The sequence below is a fragment of the Haliaeetus albicilla genome, chromosome 8, assembly GCF_947461875.1.
Source record: "Haliaeetus albicilla chromosome 8, bHalAlb1.1, whole genome shotgun sequence".
NCBI lineage: Eukaryota > Metazoa > Chordata > Aves > Accipitriformes > Accipitridae > Haliaeetus > Haliaeetus albicilla.
The window spans coordinates 13,235,549-13,253,519 of NC_091490.1; the positions used below are offsets into that span (position 1 = coordinate 13,235,549).

A 17,971-nucleotide genomic window follows, 5' to 3' on the forward strand; every position below is an offset into this window, starting at 1 on the left:
CAGCAGTTAACAAAACAGAAAACAGATTTTGGTAGGATTTCAAAATGTATTTTTTACGTGGGGGTTTGTTTTTTCTGGGCTTGAGGGGTAGAGTTTTGGAGGAAGCAATAGTAGAAGACAGAAGTGTGAGAATTATTGAGGTGTTTACTCTAAGAAAGGGTTCTTAATGTATCAGCACATTGTTTCTTCAAAGAAGTCTGGTGGGGAGTAGATGGAAGTACCTGAAGATGGAGCTGGAGTCTGTGGAAGGCAAGACCCTTCCCCTCACACTGCAGGTTGCTCCTGGCACTACCTCTGGTCTTTCAGACTCTGTGTGTGTGTGTGTGAATTTTTTTTTTTTTTTTTTAAACAACACTTTCCACTTCTTTGAGCTGGACTTAAGCTGTTTGCCCACCTTGGGGAGGAACTGAGAAATGACCTTCCCATGCACACACCCTTGGGAAGGAGGGTGCTGGCATTCTAAAGCATCACTGCTGGGGCAGATGAGCATTGAGGTGTGATTCCTCAGCCTGCGGCTCCCAGAGCCTCCACCAAGACCTGGGTGAAGGCCTGACTCCAATGTAGCCCTGCATCCACAGGGGAGCTGCTGCAGGTGCCCCCCCCCCAGCCTGCAGGCTGTGTCCCCTAGCTGACTGGGTGGCAGTACCCAGCTGGTGTGACTCTGAGCATGAGGGTGCTCAGGTTCAGCCCTTTCCTCCTGTGACAGCATACATGGAGTGCAGGTGTGCCAGGCTGGCCCCAGGCTTTCCTTGGCTACCTCTTGTTCCCTCAGCTGCCCATCAGCCCTACCCTGCTGTGCATCCCCATCTTGCAGCACTCTTGTCTTCTCCTCATGCTGCCGTTCTGCAGTGGGTGCCCTGGCTGAGCCTCTGTGCTGTGCCACTCATGCTTCCTGCATTGTTCCAGCTGGGCCTCAACCTGCATCCTCCATGTTTGTTGCGGGTTGAGTTTTTGCTTTTGTTCACCTTGTTCTACAGACCATCTGCTGACATTGTGTCCATCTTCCTATCATGCCCTTTGTGCAGGTGGTCAGAGGCGGCGAGTGCCCTAATTGTCAGGGGCAAGGCTGGCTGTGCAGGCAGGGAAGCCTGATGGGTAACCTAAAAGCCTGTGTGCTTGGCCAATGGGCTGGGCTGGGGCCAGTTTGCACTCTCGTGGATTTTTAGAGATGGGACGCTGCAGTATGACGTCTTTGTGTTGCATTGGAGGTTGAGATGTGGGGTCTGAAAAGCTCAGGGATGTTAAAGTGAGTTTTACCATTGCAGTAGACAGTTAAGAAGAATATGCCAGGCACTTCCAGTCATACACAATACATTGATTTATTGACAGATTGCATAAAAGTAATGAGATAATGCAGGTTCAAATCCTTTAACATCTCTTTAAAAGTTCCTGTACCACTGTAATGACAAGATAATTTAGAGTGTAAGACAGTTGATTATATACAATGCAAATAAGCTTTTAATTGTGACCTTGTAAAGCAACTCATTTAACTGCAGTTTTCATGGGTTTAAGGACTGAAATCTTTCCAGTTGTATGGGGTTTTTTGGTGCCGGTTTGAGATAAAATGCTAAACAGAACTTAAAGCTGGAAAGGGTAATAAATATTGCATGTTAGTATTAAATGTACATGAAATATTGTGTTTACCTTCTCAGAGGTGGAGCAGTGGGAATGGAATAGTAGTGGCTTTTGAAGGGTTGGCAGCTGTACTGAGGCCAAAAGGGGTCTATCTCTAAATTTTAGATGTTCTTACTCACTTCCAGCTAAAGCAGATGTAGGGATGGGGGCTGAGGCTGAAGACTGCTACTTAAATCCTAAAAGGAGCAGTTAGGACAAATCTGAGCTGTCAAGCTCTGTCATGGCTCCCCTGCGGTCAGGATTGTGATAAGGCCTTTTTTTAACAGAATAATGCTTCCATATATATGAGGTAAAAATCTTGTAATACAATAAAAATCCTTTCTTCCAAATACTCCTTAACATGTTAATTTTTTTTTTTTTTTGCAGAGGGATATTAACTAGTCTGTAGCTAGATCTCAGTACACCAACACAAGATTTTTTTTTTCCTTAATTTTTTTATTGCAGTGATTGTACTGGAAAAACAGAGCTACTCATCCTGTCTTTATTAGTAAGTAAAATGAAGAAGAATCTGAAGAGCAAGGAACTTTTCACCTGAGGCTACTACAAGCCCTCTTCAAAATGTCTGGCGATGTTGCTTTCACCTGCTGAGGCAAGGTGGTCTTAATGGGTTGGATTTTTTCAGGGGCAAGTCACTTGGCTTGTCACAGAGCAAGTACATGTGCTATTCTCAGCTTAAGCAACTTAGCTCATGCTTCTCTCCTGCCCCAGTGTGGATCTTCTCCACAAGCTGCAGTCCTTCAGGAAAAAATCTGCTCCACCATGGTCTTTCCAGGGGCTGCAGGGGAGTCTCTGCTCGGGCACCCGGAGGTCTTCCTCCCTCTCTGACCTGGGTGCTCGCAGGGCTCATTTCTCACACTTTTTTCCTCACTCCTGGCAGCTGTGTGGTTTTCCCCTTCTTCAATCTGTTACCACAGAGGCTGCACCAGTGCTGATGATGGGCTCAGCCGTGCCCGGCAGTGGGGCTGCTGTGGAACTGGCTGGAACCGGTTGGAACCAGACGTGCCAGGCATGAGGCAGCCCTGACCTCTCCTCACAGAGATTCTCGCCAACACCTGGGCACGGGCACCTGAGACACCAAGTATCAAGTGTATTAGCTTCCTTCAAAATTGCCTCTCTGCCGTCTCCTGCAGACGCTTATAACACTTGTGTGGTTGGATATCCTGGGATACAGAGGTAAGGCTGGAGGCACTGTGGCAGATGAAAAGGGAAATGGCCAGTGACAGAGGAACCGCCATTTCCGTGTTGGTGGATGGCAAGAGGCAGAGGTAGGAGGTGGCCTGCAGTGTGGCTGGAGTCCAGCTAAAATGAGAGGCATGCCAAGAGGGCACATGGCAGTGCAGCAAATGGCTGGGGTTTCATACTGTACTCCAATAAATACAAGGAAATGAATATTGTCTCTCCACTTTCACAAACTGAAGAAAAAGTATTTAAACGTGGCTTTTGCCTTAACTGCAGCTATAATTAAGTGAATTAAACTATGAGTTTGATTCATAATTGGTATTTCTGTTACCACAAAGTACAGCCATTCTCTTTTCAAATACATTAAGCCATAAGAAACTGCTTTATACCAGCTAAAGCTTCATAATACATTTATGTGTTATTGGAAGCATAATTCACATGCAGAGTGTTATTAAAACCTTACCAGCTTCCAGTTTAAATCTTTGTACTGTGATTTAACTCCCTTCTCATTCTTTACGTGACATTTTCATAGTAATTAAACATGAATGTGTCCTTACCGTCTGTACCCAGAAGTCCTGTGGTGCACAGGAAAGGCAGCAATAGTCCTATTGGTCTCAGATACTGTAATAAGATTGTGTCTGTGAATTAGATCTTCGTATCCAGAATTGCTCCGAATAGATCAAACAAATGCTACTCTTAAGTAATGGAATTATGGTACATTATAGGCTATGCTATGAATGCTAATAATGTAATTTTTCTCACAGATATTAAAAGTTCCTCAGTTTGTATTATGCCACTTTGTGACATGCAATTGTCTTTTGCTGCTAAATCTAAGCAGTTCTATTAGCATGAGAAAAGACCTGAATTACTAGACATTGCATCTAGATGTGTAAAATCTTTATCTCATTATTTCCTGTATTATTATTTTATGTTTGTTTCTATTACAGAGAATAAGGATGTTGGATGGATTTTTTTAGCTAAGCTACTGACTAGTATATAAGTTATGAAATCTGGTTATACAAGCAAAATAAGCTGATAACATGTCTAAGAGTAATCTTCACTTATAGTTATTTAATACTGAACTGTTTTGTGTTGTGGTAGTTTTTTGTTGTTTGCTTGTTTGTTTTAAATCAGTTATGGTGTTGATACAGGGGGCTGTCAGATGTGACACAGAACCTATGAAAGGCCTTCTGGGGTCACAGCTAGAGGCTAGGTAGGCACCAAGAGCATCTTAAATGGTGCTACATGCCTATGTGCTGGCAACTGAGTTAAGCCCGAAATGTTCCAAATGTAACCGTAACACATGTTTTTACGAAACTGTTTATTACAATCTTTTTGTAAGAAGGTAGAGCTATGATAAAGAAGCCTCTGACAGAAATTTGATTAAGATTTTATTATTTTTTTTATCATATGAAGTTTGACATTTCAGGGTTTTTTCTCTCATTTCTTAACATATATGGTTTTTATGAACAGGTAGGTGAATACGTAAATGAATCACACCTTCCATCTACTCTTCCCAACTCACTAGGCTGTATCGGTTTTCTGTAGGTACATAATTTTTTTAATTTTTCTTTTTAATTATTAACAACGCCCTGAGAATTATAGGGGGATTTGCCCAGACTTTCAGTTGAGGGTTGGGAGTGAGTCCAGATCTTCAAAGATTTTTGGATCTTGCTTTGCTTATTGAAAGATTTGTGATTCCCTATCATCAAATATCAGCTTAGAGAGGATATAATGTATTTTGCAGATGATGCTAGATGTTAAAGTAAAAATATAAGTAAAGCTTCTTAAGATTATTCCAGTAGCTAATAATTCACAAAAGCAAGGCAACACGTATCTTTTTAATATCTCCAGCTGAAGGCTGGACAGACTTACTGAATATAATAAATCAAATATGAAGAACACTTATGTGGATTAATATAAGAATAACTTGGTTTAAAAAATAACTTTTTTTTAAATTTGTAGTTTATCTTGCAAGTCATATGTAATGATCATCTTGGCCATTAAGTTTTCTGTGAAACCATTCCAGGTAAGCTACCTTCCTGTTTGTGTTGGATTAGTGGGACACCTTGTAATAAAATATTTGACCATAATAACACCAGGTACTGTCAACTGATGCTTTGCAATACAAAATAAATTTTTAAAATAGATCTTGAATCTTGAGCAATGAGCTAGTATTTAATTGCCAGAATTTCAATGCATAATGCATTAAGCAGAGGGATGTTACCAGAATGAATTTAATAATAAAGAAGGAAGTTTTAAAATAGTTTGGTTTTTATATGTCTTCTCTCCAGATGAAAGAGACCTTACAATAACCTTAACCATTTTACTTGTGATAGTAGCAAGCTGTGGCTATTTTAACATAGAATCCACACTCAAAATAAAACACATCAGATAATTCATTAACCATAATTATTGCTGTTGGCTAAACTTTTGGACAAATATATATTCCTTTGTTTTAAAAATAAAGGATAAAAAATACTCAGTGTACAAACAATTTCAAATTCATGTTAGAGACAGAATATTACTTTTGACAGATTGCTGTGTAGTCTTGTGCACTCTCAGATCTCAAAGAAGTACAAGGTCAAAAATATTGTTTCTAAGGACCTATCTATTTTAATAGAAATATTGTCAAAACAAATGATAATCAGACACTTGTCCTAGGAGTGTCATCAAGGGCCTCCATAAAATATAGCACATCAGAAACATCAGGCAAAAAGTCATAAGTATAATGCTCATCCAGTACTTCTGTAAGGTATAGATCATCTTACAGTGCTAAGTTTTGGGATCAGGATGCTAACATAAAAAAGAAGTATCAGCCCCTTGACAACATTTGCCATGGGTTTCAGGAGCTGTTCTTTAAAAAAAAAAAATAAAATAAAAAAATAAAAAGGCAACCCACCCCCAAACAAACAAACAAAAAAACCCAAAAACATTTCTGGCCATTAGTGTGACTCAAGAGGCATCTCACTGTCAACAGGAACTAGGGCTAGAGGGAACCCCAAGTATGAACACTGCATTTGATATTGCTTTTCCTGCAGTAGAAGGAGGCCTCAGTGAAGAAAAAATTCAGCACTGTACCAAGTTGTAACAACTCCAAGCAGGGTGCTGGGAGCAGGATATCAAGCTAAGGTGAAAGCTATGTCAAAAACTGAAGATGAAGAGAGCACGTGACATGTCTAGAACCAGAGAAACTGAATCATAATATGTCCAGTTCAAGGCATGCAGGTGAAGTAGATTTAGATAGTTACCAAGTATGTTTCCAGATTCGATATGCCTATGGGCCTTTGTGATAGTTAAGAGATTTAGTATGGTCAAAAAGTACCTGAAAGAGCGGGGGAAGTCACCAGTACCATCCTTTAGTACCTTCAGTCTTACTGCGGAATGGCTAGAAGTATAATAATAGAGGTAATGATGCCTAGGAAGGAGGGCTAGGAGCAGCACTGAGGCAAAGCCAGGTCAGTAGAGCTTGCAGTGCTTTGAAGGGCACAGAAGGGAGATAAGCTCAAATTAAAAAGGAGCTGCTGGCTGTCGTCTTTGCTGCAGAATGAGTTTGTCAGTTCACCCTTGGGGCACCAGATGGACACGCAGTCTGTTCAGGAGCCATTAGGAAACATTATGGTGGAGCTAGTGCTGAAGGCAGCCAAATGACTATAACCCTTGTTAGATGTGTACCAGTCCAATGAGGTGATGATAAGGTACTCCCCAAAAAAGTCAGGGCTAGGGCTGGATACATTACATATGCTGTCCAGATTACAGTGTAGACAACTTTTTGGAACAGAAGAAAACTTGCCAGTGTGCTTCAGTGTATCTTTTTTGGTACTCATGAAGCATGTTTTGTTACAATGGACTGTTTGTAAGAGGGGGGAGGTATTTCCAGGACATTTAAGAGGTGACAAAAGATAGGTACTACATGTAGTTATATAGAATACATGATATGATGATGATATGTCTGCAGGCTGGTCATGTATTAATAGATTTCAGCCCAAACAAGTAGAAAAAGACACAAACAACTTAATAAAACTTACCAAAAAGGGAGAGGTAACAATTAGTATGGAGCCTAAATGGAGTAGAGGATATTGCAAAAGAAATTAGTTTAGGTTCTGCAATGCTCCCTTTTCTTCAAAAGGATCTAGTTTACTTTTACAAGTATGGAGCCTTTTCATTTTACTTCCAGAGTACAGGCAATGGAACATATTTCATCTTTACATCTAAGTTCATAAAGACCTCATCCTGCTCTTGCTGAAATATTTGCTGGAAATCAAGGGTGAATTCTTTGCTTAGCACGCTGACAGGGGAGATAACTGCTTTATATCTGCTTTTTTTCCTTTCTCTAGGCTTTGGCTGGGATTTCCTTGTCTCTGATTGGAATTCCAAAATAAACATCTCCATATTTCAAGGAGAATTTAGTTGTGCTAAAACCCCAAATCAATATGCTTTCTAGAGTGAAAAGCAAGCTATATTTTTTTTTTTTCAATATTTGTTTTGCATGTTTTCCCACAACTGAGGGGAAAAAACACTACCTAACAAGTATTTTGATAGAAAATGCTGCTCAGGGAATGGGCTTTAAAACCCAGCTCTTCTTTTGGAGGGAAGAGAAGTTGATCTGAAGTTATTGAACGCTCCGAAGTAAGCAGCTACTGTTCTATTCACTTCTTTAAAAGTGTAGGATTGTTTTCTGTCTCTAAAACATGCAGTTTCATTAAAGAGAAGATAATTGACAATAAAAGGGGGAGAGTGCTCATTTTGATCTTAAATGCTATGTAAGTGATATACTGTCAGAAGAAAACTGCATTGCCTACTTCAGCTTTGTAAACTTTGATAGTAGTCTGGAAGTTGCTGTTATTTTCTATCAAATAAGATTTAAAAAAATCAGTTCCACAGCTAATAAGCAGTATGGAGGCTTAATTGTTTCCTTATGCCCCATTCTACAAATATACTAAGCATTAACAGTCAATTAGCTACCAGTGTGCCAGGCTGTTCCTTAATATGGAATGTCTGCTGTGTCTTAATTTTTGCCTTGAACAGGTATTTTTATAGAGCTGACTCATAATATCTCATAGTCTCAGTGCAATCCCAACTAATCATTTTGATACTTAGACCCTTGACTGCCTCTCGGAGCTCCTTTGCCAAGGGGTTCCTTCATAACCTCTCAGGGAATATGACATGTGCCTGGACCTGTACAGATGCCAGTGTGAGACAAATCATGTGGAATGCCTGAAGGATGTAATAAATATTGCATGCAATGCAAATTCTGCTGACAGAGATATCTGAGGAAGAGTGGGATTCTCATCTAGCTATTTGAAGGACTTTGTATGGAAATGAACTACTAGTAGTGCTGTAGCAATTGCCATATTGCATCAGACCATCAAGTTTGATTTCTTGCCCTTAGCAATGCCTACTGTTTTATAATCTGCTTATTCAGAGAATGAAGGACTACCCTTCTATGAATATGCCCATCTAAGTCACTTGGAGAGAAGGGATACTTGTTCAGGGAAGAGGGTAGGTTCCTTGTTGATTTTTTTTGCAAGCTGTAACCTTCTTCCCTGAAAGATGAGATTACAGTATCCTTGGAACACACACATTGACACAGCTACAACAGGTTTAGTTACTGCCCTTGGGGAGGTGGGAGGTGGGGGGAAGCTCTGCAAATATTTTGTGTCCAGTTTCTTTAACTACAGTTGGAAGAACTTTTTACCTGATCCATCTTAAATTTACTCATCTTTAGTTTATCAGATATTTTCCCTGCACACCAGCTGAAGAAGAGCATAATTTTCTTATCACATTTAGTTTTCAAATGCGTCAGTTAAAACCCTTTTTTTGAGTTGTTTAATGTGACTAGTATTTAGAAAGACATATACATTCTCTTGAAATTGGTTGGCCTTCTCTTGAGTTTCTCTTGGGGCCCTAGCTACTGGGCAAGGTAGATCGGACTTGTATGGACTGCAACTAGGAGCCTGGATGCACAGTGTAAGCTGTGCTATCTTCAGTCTGGTCAGACATAACCAGTATTTAGACATTTTCTAGTTATTCCTTTTCCTTCAATTTATCACAAAGAATATTCAGGACATGTAGGATCTATAGTCTATTTCATTGAAATTTATGTGAAAGCATGGGAGAATCTCTCTATATATAGAATTAGACTACCAGAATACAGTTTCCTCTTGCAGTTATCACTAACAGCTGTTTGAAAACTGAAAATACGGAAAGACATGTGGAACTTAGGGCCCACTGAATACAATGTTGGTTAAATTCGTAACAAGATCCCTTCCTGCTCAGGAAAGCTTGCTCAGCCAGCTGCAGAAAAGAGGAAAAGACATAGATATCCACCCTGACTTTGTTTTGAGTACTCAGATCATGTGCATTTCATCCTCAAGGTTCAGCAGTGTGTTTACACTAAAACTTTATCAGGATCTGTATTACTGAAAGCTTGTACTGGAGAAAAGCTCACAACACATTACCGCAGAAATCACCCCTGGCAGTGGAAACTTAAATGCAGCTTAATTGCATAAATATAGGCAAAACTCAAGGCATCTACATGCTGCAGCAGGGGTAGTGTAAAATAACATTCACAAATTGCTCAGTTTTGGTAACAACTGATAACCAGCATTAATGCATAACACAGCAAAGCAATTACATCCATTTATATCCATCCCCTCTCTACAAGGAACCAAAAATGTTGTTCTTTCAAAATGTTCTACTGCAGTGTATGAGACTTGACTAGACATTGGTGTAATGAGATAAACTATTTAATTGGAGCTTTAGCACGCTAGCAACTTACTTATCACAGTATTTGGGATTTGGTGACTAGGGAGCCATTAAAGGTTATCTTTCCTCAAGATCTTGAAAATGGCATGCCATTTTCACTTGCTTTTCCCTAAGCCTCCTCTTCTGAATATCCTATTTACCTTTTGGAATCTCCTTGTTTTTCTCTATGTCCAGTCTCCATGAGGAAGCTTACCTTGAAGTTGTTTTCCCAGGTTAAATACGTTGCCTCCATCTATTTCTCTAGCCAGATGAAAGCTTCTACTTATCTAAAGGGGTTTGAGGCTGTATCAACTTGTGCTTTTTCTTCCTCAACAATACACTGCCTGCATTCAGAAGGCAGCTACAATCAGTGAGGCATTGGGAGTTTACTGCTTGAAAGGTTTACAATGTGGGTCATGCTGCAAAAAAAAGGGAAGAGTTTTGTGTGGATGTCCAGTGATTCTCACAGGTTCTGGGAGGATCCCACTTTCCAGATGTGTACATTTCAACTTTTCTTACTAAGTGATAGGAAAGCTGGAGATACTCTTGTCTTAAAAAAATTGGAAGAGCTACAAACTAGTTGTCTCTCCCAGTTTTATGTTCTGCATCCAATAGAATGGGGCACTTTGTTAATGCTGCATACTGGTTATGGTCCAGTTCACTCAGACTATCTTTGCATTTCCAGAAGCAGAAAAAAATTATCACAATAGAGAAACAGCAGCAGGATAGAGCTGAGGGCAATGCCTGCTGTTATATGCTCTTGAGGATGAGGAAGGGTAAAGCAAAAGTTAAAAAAGGAGGCTAAGCACTGAATCTCTCCAGTCTGACAAAATAGTCTGAAATACACGGCTTCATTTCATATGTTCATGGAGATTGTTGATCCAGTCCTGAGCCTGCAGTTTGACACAACTGGGAATATGCTAATTTACAAACTGAAAGGGCTTGTAATTTTTTGCTGGTGTTTAATATATATGTATTCAATTCCTCCTTCATGTTTACCCAAAATACCAAGCTTTGTCCACATTTCCTTTTTGGTGGGTAAGGGGAAAGAGTAGAGGGTGACATGTTTTTAGTATTTAGTAAGCATTTAGTATTTTAATACTGTATACACTGCATAATGAATATCACTAGGATCATCTTGATAGAGCTGTAGCTGTCAGTGGGTGAGGCAATTACTAAGTGAGGGCAGAGAAATACTCTTGAATCAAGACTCTGCAATAAGCTGTCATATTTATAGGTACTAGAGAGAATATATTTCACAGTAAAATATTATTTATGATATTTATGGAGATTTGGAAATTGCTGAACAGCTGGACAGTCAAGTTACAGGGCTGTGTATGTGGGTATCTGCTTGTGCTTTATCTTCTGCAGGACTAGGATTCCTATGCCATTCTTTTGCAGACATGGGTTCTACCAGCTGGAGAACATAACAGCCTTCCCTTAGGTACTCCCATCAAGCATCTGTTCAGCAGTCACCCTAAAAACCCAGCTCTGAATTCCTACTGCACCATTTATCACTTTTTTCCTCTCCACAAATATTTCTCACCCCTGGATTCTTAGAGTGCTGAGTTTTATGCCCTTCTGAGCAGTGGGACATGGAGGAGATTATTCTGTGTCTTCAACTTGTTTTCCCAGAATGCTTGACTCTTACTGACAGTCATTGTCTTCCATTCTTTCATCCCACTGGTAGGCTTTCTCTGCCTCAGGATAGTCTTTAAATCAAAGAGCCCGATCTTCTGATGTGCTGATCTCCTACCATTCCACCTGGCTTCAGCTGGCATTGTGAGTGCTCAGCACTACTGAAAATTAGCCTCCAAGTGTGTAACTGGTAGCATGTGTTCTTTGTTAGCACTGGCTCTGGCTCACTTGTGCTGATTTGCTGCTTTAGTAGCTTTGAACTTTCTTAGGTCGCTGCATCACAATTCATTTCCTATTGGAGTTTATGATTGTACAGAAAAAGCTTTGTCTTGTGAGAGACAAAGGGAAAGGATATACTGGGTTTGAGTTCCTGTTTGTTTTACCCTTCCCTTCCTGTTACCCTCTAAGTTAGTGACCTGAAGGATGAAGGTATACTGTTTTAAACTCTGTTTTCATGATGTGATGAGTTCCTCACCAGTAGTATTTGTACAGGCTTATTGAATTTGAATTCAGAGGGCTAACTGGGGTTGAAATTTTTGTCCTGTGTTTTCCTAACAAAATTTTCCTAACACATGTCCAGTTAGCCAGGTCACCACTATGTATGACCTGTAACCTAAGGCTGACCATGACACTTTCTAAATCGTATTGGCTTAAATGTGTAACTGCTTATATGAACAAAGATCAATGACATTCTGCAGTGGACAGGCCTAACATGTCAAGACCATCTCTGCAGTTCTGTGGTCACATAGCGAGGTTAAATAAGCTATAAACTATCTCTAGGTCTAAGCTTCCTGAGCCAGATATGCAAGATTCACAGGAAAGCTACCAACTTGCTTTGAGAAATCTTTGCCATTTAAGACACTGAACTTATGCCTCTAATCAGGCTGGTAACTGGAGGTAGCCAAGAGTGCTGGCTGCAGCTATCTGTGCTTGTTCCTGGAGGCCAGCATATCTCAGAAAGCTGGATATTCAATGCAGTGACAAGTGCTAACATCCTACCAAATGTCCAAAGATGATGCTGATGAGAGCAGAAGGGCACTCGGGCATTATAATTTTACGAGGATTTTTGAAACACTGTAAATTAAACATGAGGAGGAATATTAATGGTACAGCTTACCACAACAACCTTCTGGGACACATGAGAGATGCTCCTGAAATTGACCCAGGACAGACCAACTTGCTGGTCTCTGAATAGATCTTTTTAATACAGCACCAAGCCAGTTGTCCAGCAGATTATTTCCTTTGGAGCAACCTGTACACCCAATGGTAGAACTAGTATGGCAAAAATTCTCCCTCATCTGTGCTTTCAGGTAAGTTGACAATTAAGAACACAAAAGGCAAGAATATAGCAGTGCATTACTAGCATTCCTAAGGTTCTTGTGAGCAAAGTCTGCTCATGAGGTATGCCAGCTAAGCACGTTTGTCTGCCTGTCTCAGTTATATTCCCTTGTAATCCAGCACCATTGTTTCTGCAGGAGTTAGTTGTTTTGGCATGCTACATAACTGCAGTATTTCAATCACATAGCACAGAGGATGTAAACTAATGGGTTTTTACATTTTTTCAATAAGGTGTTACTGAAACTGGAAGACCACAGCGAAATGGCAGTGGAGCAACTGTCTGTAGCTATATAAAAGAGTTGGTGGTATGCACAATAGCTGTAATGATTGCTTGCTTAACATACACTAACATAATTCATCCTCACAACAACTTTGTCCTATGGTGAAGGCGGGTTAAATGATGTTGCAAACATTGCTCAGAGAGAGAGATGGCACTGTAGTCCTCTAGCTGTGACTGCCAGTAAGGACAAACTGTATGCGTAGAAGCTGGGAAAAAAACAACCTTTAACTGCCATCTTATCCTTTGTAGTTATCTATTTCAGCTGAGAGCGGTGCCTTCTAACTGAACAAAGGTAATTTCAGAATGGAATAAAACCAGCATGGACTCAAGTGAGTACATAAAAAGGCGGGTTGAGGTTCCTACACCATAGAAACATATTAGAAAAAAATTTCTCCATTTCTGCCCCCTCTTAATCCCCCCAAACATCCTTTATTTGCACTAGAAGGGCTTTATACTGTAGTCATGTGGTCTGTGACTATCTATTGAAAGAAAAGGCTACGGAACACTCAAGTCACAATCTAAAATCAATGCATCAAGTGCAGTGGTCAGGCCATTTCTTGTCCTCCATGACTGTTTGTGGTGCTAATGATAAAAAAAAAACCTTGGCACTTCTAAAGCAATTAATGTCATTGATGTGCTATAAAAACAATTAATTAAGCTCCCCCAGGAAAAACATCTCTGTGCCTTTTGCCTCCCACATCGTTCCCTTTTGCAGTCAAGTTTTCAGCCCTGCAGATCTGGGAGGCAGTTTGTATGAAAGAATTTGGGATAGATTCTCTTATGTAGCAGGTACAACTGGCAGGGAGGGCAAAAATGTTAATTTTTACACTTACATTTTGGCTATTGAATGGACCAAAATAAGGTAAGTTAGGGGCTAGTTTGGTGTATGGCTGACTCCACAGTGATTTCCTGTGCTTGGCTTTGTGTTTAAGAGCAGCATTCAGCACTGCAAATGCAGCCCCAGATATGCCAGCCCTGACTAGTACCTGACCCTTCCTCTCTGTGGCAGAAACCTGGTAGGCTTGTTAATCTGTCCTAAATGACTCATTTATAGAGGACATTTTTCTCCTATGTGGTTGAAGCTCTTCTAACATCCTGTTATCTTTCCAGAGTGCCATGTGAGGGAGTGAGGTGGCCTTGCTACATACAGCAAAGTTGTCCTTGGTAAACTTGGGCAGTTTCTGAACTTGCATTTGAAATAAGAGTTTCTTGCGCTATCTGTAAGAAAGTGGTCAGCTGATGGCATCATAAGCATAGTTTGATTACATAAATTAGATTCAGGTTGTCCATCTTGGTTTTCTAGCATCTACTTTAAAATGAAATTAAAGGTGAAATGAGATACTGAATGGAGTCCCAGCAGTAAGCAATAAATAGAATCATAGAATCATTTAGGTTGGAAAAGACCTTCAAGATCATCTAGTCCAACCATCAACCATGCCCACTAAACCATGTCCTGAAGTACCCCGTCCACTCGCTTTTTTAATATCTCCAGGGATGGTGACTCAACCACTTCCCTGGGCAGCCCATTCCAATGTTTGACAATACTCTCAGTAAAAAAATTTTTCCTAATATCTAACCTAAATCTCCCTTGCCTCAACTTGAGGCCATTTCCTCTTGTCCTATCTCCAGCCACCTGACAGAAGAGACCAACACCCACCTCACTACAACCCCCCTTCACGTAGCTGTAGAGAGCAATAAGGTCTCCCCTCAGACTCCTCTTCTCCAGACTAAACAGCCCCAGTTCCCTCACTCGCTCCTCAGAAGACTTGTGCTCCAGGCCCCTCACCAACTTGGTTGCCCTTCTCTGGACACACTCCAGCACCTCAGTGTCTTTCCTGTAGTGAGGGGCCCAAAACTGAACACAGGACTCGACGTGCGGCCTCACCAGTGCTGAGTACAGGGGAACAACCACCTCCCTGCTCCTGCTGGCCATTTCTGATACAGGCCAGGATGCCCTTGGCCGCCTTGGCCACCTGGGCACACTGCTGGCTCATATTCAGCCGGCTGTCGACCAGCACCCCCAGGTCCTTTTCTGCCGGTCAGCTTTCCAGCCACTCTTCCCCAAGCCTGTAGCGCTGCATGGGGTTGTTGTGACCCAAGTGCAGGACCCGGCACTTGGCCTTGTTGAACCTCATGCAACTGGCCTCAGCCCATTGATCAGCCTGTCCAGATCTCTTTGTAGAGCCTTCCTACCCTCAAGCAGATCGACCCTGCCTCCCAACTTGGTGTTGTCTGCAAACTTGCTGAGGGTGCACTCAATCCCCTCATCCAAATCATTGATAAAGATATTAAGCAGAACTGGGCCCAGCATCAAGCCCTGGGGAACACCACTTATGACCCACCGCCAACTGGATTTAACTCCATTCACCACAACCCTTTGGGCTTGGCCATCCAGCTAGTTTTTCACCCAATAGGGTGAATAGGTATTTTTCATCCAAATAGGGATGGATTTGAACTATATAAATCTAACATGATGGAAAGAAGAAGCCAATACATACAGAGCGAGCCAGGGAAGGTAAAGGGATCCTGATTGGAGGAAGTGACATAAATGAGCTCTTTGTGGCAAATCCTCAGATTGACTCTAACTGGAATTAGTAGGTGATAGATTGCACAGAATTAAGGCCTAGAGCCATAGAGACAGATGTCTGACTCTGGTTGTAGCAAATGCGTTATATGCCTAAATACCTTTGAAAACCTTGTCCTTAAAATGCTTAAATGTGGACAGCTGTTGTAGAATTTGTAAACCTCCCATAGTTACTAAAGAAGTGAACAAGTAGGACATGACAAATACATTGGGTTTGGCAAAATAGCTGCAGAACAGAAGCTCTGGCTAAGCTAGTCACAGCTGCCTTGTGATTACCCAGGAAAGGGCGGGGTGGTTTCTTTGCTACTAAATGCTTAACAAGCAGGTTGACCTCTATGGCCAATGTAGCTTTAACTCAGGTGAGAGAGCTGCTTTCTAAACGGACAGCTTTTCACTCAGGGTTTGCACTAAGGAGAGCAAGCTGAGAGTTTGTCTGATGTTAGGGAAGTGTGGAAGGAGTAGGATGTGCTTGTTAAGGTTGGTTCACAAATGAAGCTGTATTGATGAGGTGTTGTTAGTAGTGTTTCTGTTCTCAAAACATTGTGTGTGCAGTGCTGGCTTTCTAATCCTAACACATTTCAGAATATCTTCACTTGTGTGGGCTTTGCTGTCTCTAAAGGAGGCCTAGCGTGTTCAGGATAGTGAATGTATGCTGTATTTGTTTCCTTTTTTGGAATGATTTTTTTCTTCATACTCGGTAGAAATCCTTTCTCTTTGTTTTAAATTATTGAACTAATGTGGACCTTGAAGTGTTATGAGGATTCGTTTAAATGTTTGTACAGTGCTTGCTTTGAAGATGTAGAATACTATATAAGTGCTAAGGTTTAAATATGGGCTGTGAAGAAAGTGCTGCTGATTGAATTTTCAGAGGCAGCATGTTAGATAACACTGACTTTGTTATTTAAAGGTAAAATGAAAGCTATGGAAAACTATTCCAAAATATGAACAGTAGACAAAATGTCTAAATGACTTTGTAGAAAATAATATGCCTCTGGTTTTTTTTTATGGATACTTAAAAACCTTTAGGGCTTGATATGGATTAGTAGACTTATACAGAATATGTAGGGGATTGTGATGGGAACGGCACTCAAAGCCCGTCATTTGGCCTTGGACTTTCTTGTGTCACTACTGATGCCAGGAATAATTGACATTTTGTAGCTTTTTGTTGTTTTAAATTTTGATGCACGTATGCAAAACAAATGGAATTAAAAAAAAAACAAACCTTCACTATGTGCGCTACAGCTTAGAGGACAAGGAAATACAGGTGGGCAGGCCTTAGATGGAAAGGTTATAATTTTTCCTCTGAATGAAATACTGTTCTGTAGAACTGTATAGTATAGATAAGAATGGGTTAAGGCATTCTGCTAAATATATTGTCAAGGCTCCAGAAAAACATCACAATTTAATTCCAATTTTCTGCAGGAGGAAATACAAGTATATAGATTTTGGTGTTGTATTCTATGTAGCAGGCATAAAACCCATCCTGGAAATTTCCTTTCATTAATAAATAATAATAATGGCAACTTAATAGTATAGGTGCATAAGGATTGATGTGTTTCTAGTTTTTCCCCTTTAAACAGTGACCATTTCAAAGTCTGACTGAAAAATAGTATTGATGACTCTTTTGCAGAATGTGCAATAAACGTATTTTAAATGTTTCCTGTGTTAGCTTCTTATGCAGACATGTTTCAGGTTAAAAACTTTAGGTATGAAATGCCTTCTTCTAACTTGAGTGGGGTTCTTTTGTTTGTTTTCTTCCCCAAGAATTGAGAGAATATTTCAGACTAATCTGAAATGAGTTTTTGTGTTCCCCAAGCAAACTGCAAAATCAATTATTTGCATAGCCCTAGTCTTAATGTGTATCATCTGCTATTGTGTATTCTCAGGAAAACAGTACTCCTCTGATGTGCTGGCACGTTTTCAAACAACCTAAGTGATAGCTTATATCAGTTTGATTCTGTGATTTACTATTTCAACATAAAGATGGAAGCAAATCTATTTTCTATTTGTTTCAGCAAGAAGCTTTGTTTCACATAACAGTATTTTACTATACTTATCTGACATAGAATAATCCCTGTAACACATTCTGAGTAGGATGCTGTAAGAATGTTTGGAAAGAAAGGGAAAAATATGTTCTCAGAGGGACCAGCACTTCTAAAGAGAATGAAAGGCCAATGAATAGTTGTTTAGGATTTCTGTTTCCTTTTCCTTTCCCAAGAGATTTTACAAACATATTTTGATAGAATATAGTTATTAGCAGTGTGAAACACAGAATGCCTGTACCTTGCCGAAAATGTGATGTCATAGTACAGAAGTTGTCAATTACAAGATGTATTTGCTATTCCGGAGGACTCCTTAAATCATGAAATGAAGTGAAAAATCTAAATTTTTAATTCAGTGCAGACCTAGCCATAATTTAAGCACTATTTTTGCTGATTAGCTAGAGAAACAGATGCATCATGTGAGTGTGTGCTGGATCTGGAGAACTTGTAACTGAGGTAAGAGTGTTGCTGTATGAAAACATCGAGGGATGGCTAGCAGTGAGTAGAAAGCATTATGTTGGCTAGCAA

At 40.3% G+C, this 17,971-nt stretch overlaps 1 long non-coding RNA gene across 1 annotated transcript in view; it reads right to left on the reverse strand.

Moving 5' to 3' along the window:
• Window positions 1-1,300: 1,300 nt before the first annotated feature.
• LOC138686395 (uncharacterized) overlaps window positions 1,301-17,971 on the reverse strand; it is a 38,699-nt gene continuing 22,028 nt past the window's right edge. Inside the window, exons 2-3 of the long non-coding RNA XR_011325723.1 lie at window positions 3,372-3,435; window positions 1,301-2,934 (exon numbers count right to left, since the gene is read on the reverse strand). This is a non-coding gene — a long non-coding RNA (uncharacterized lncRNA). The remainder of the gene's footprint in view (window positions 2,935-3,371; window positions 3,436-17,971) is intronic.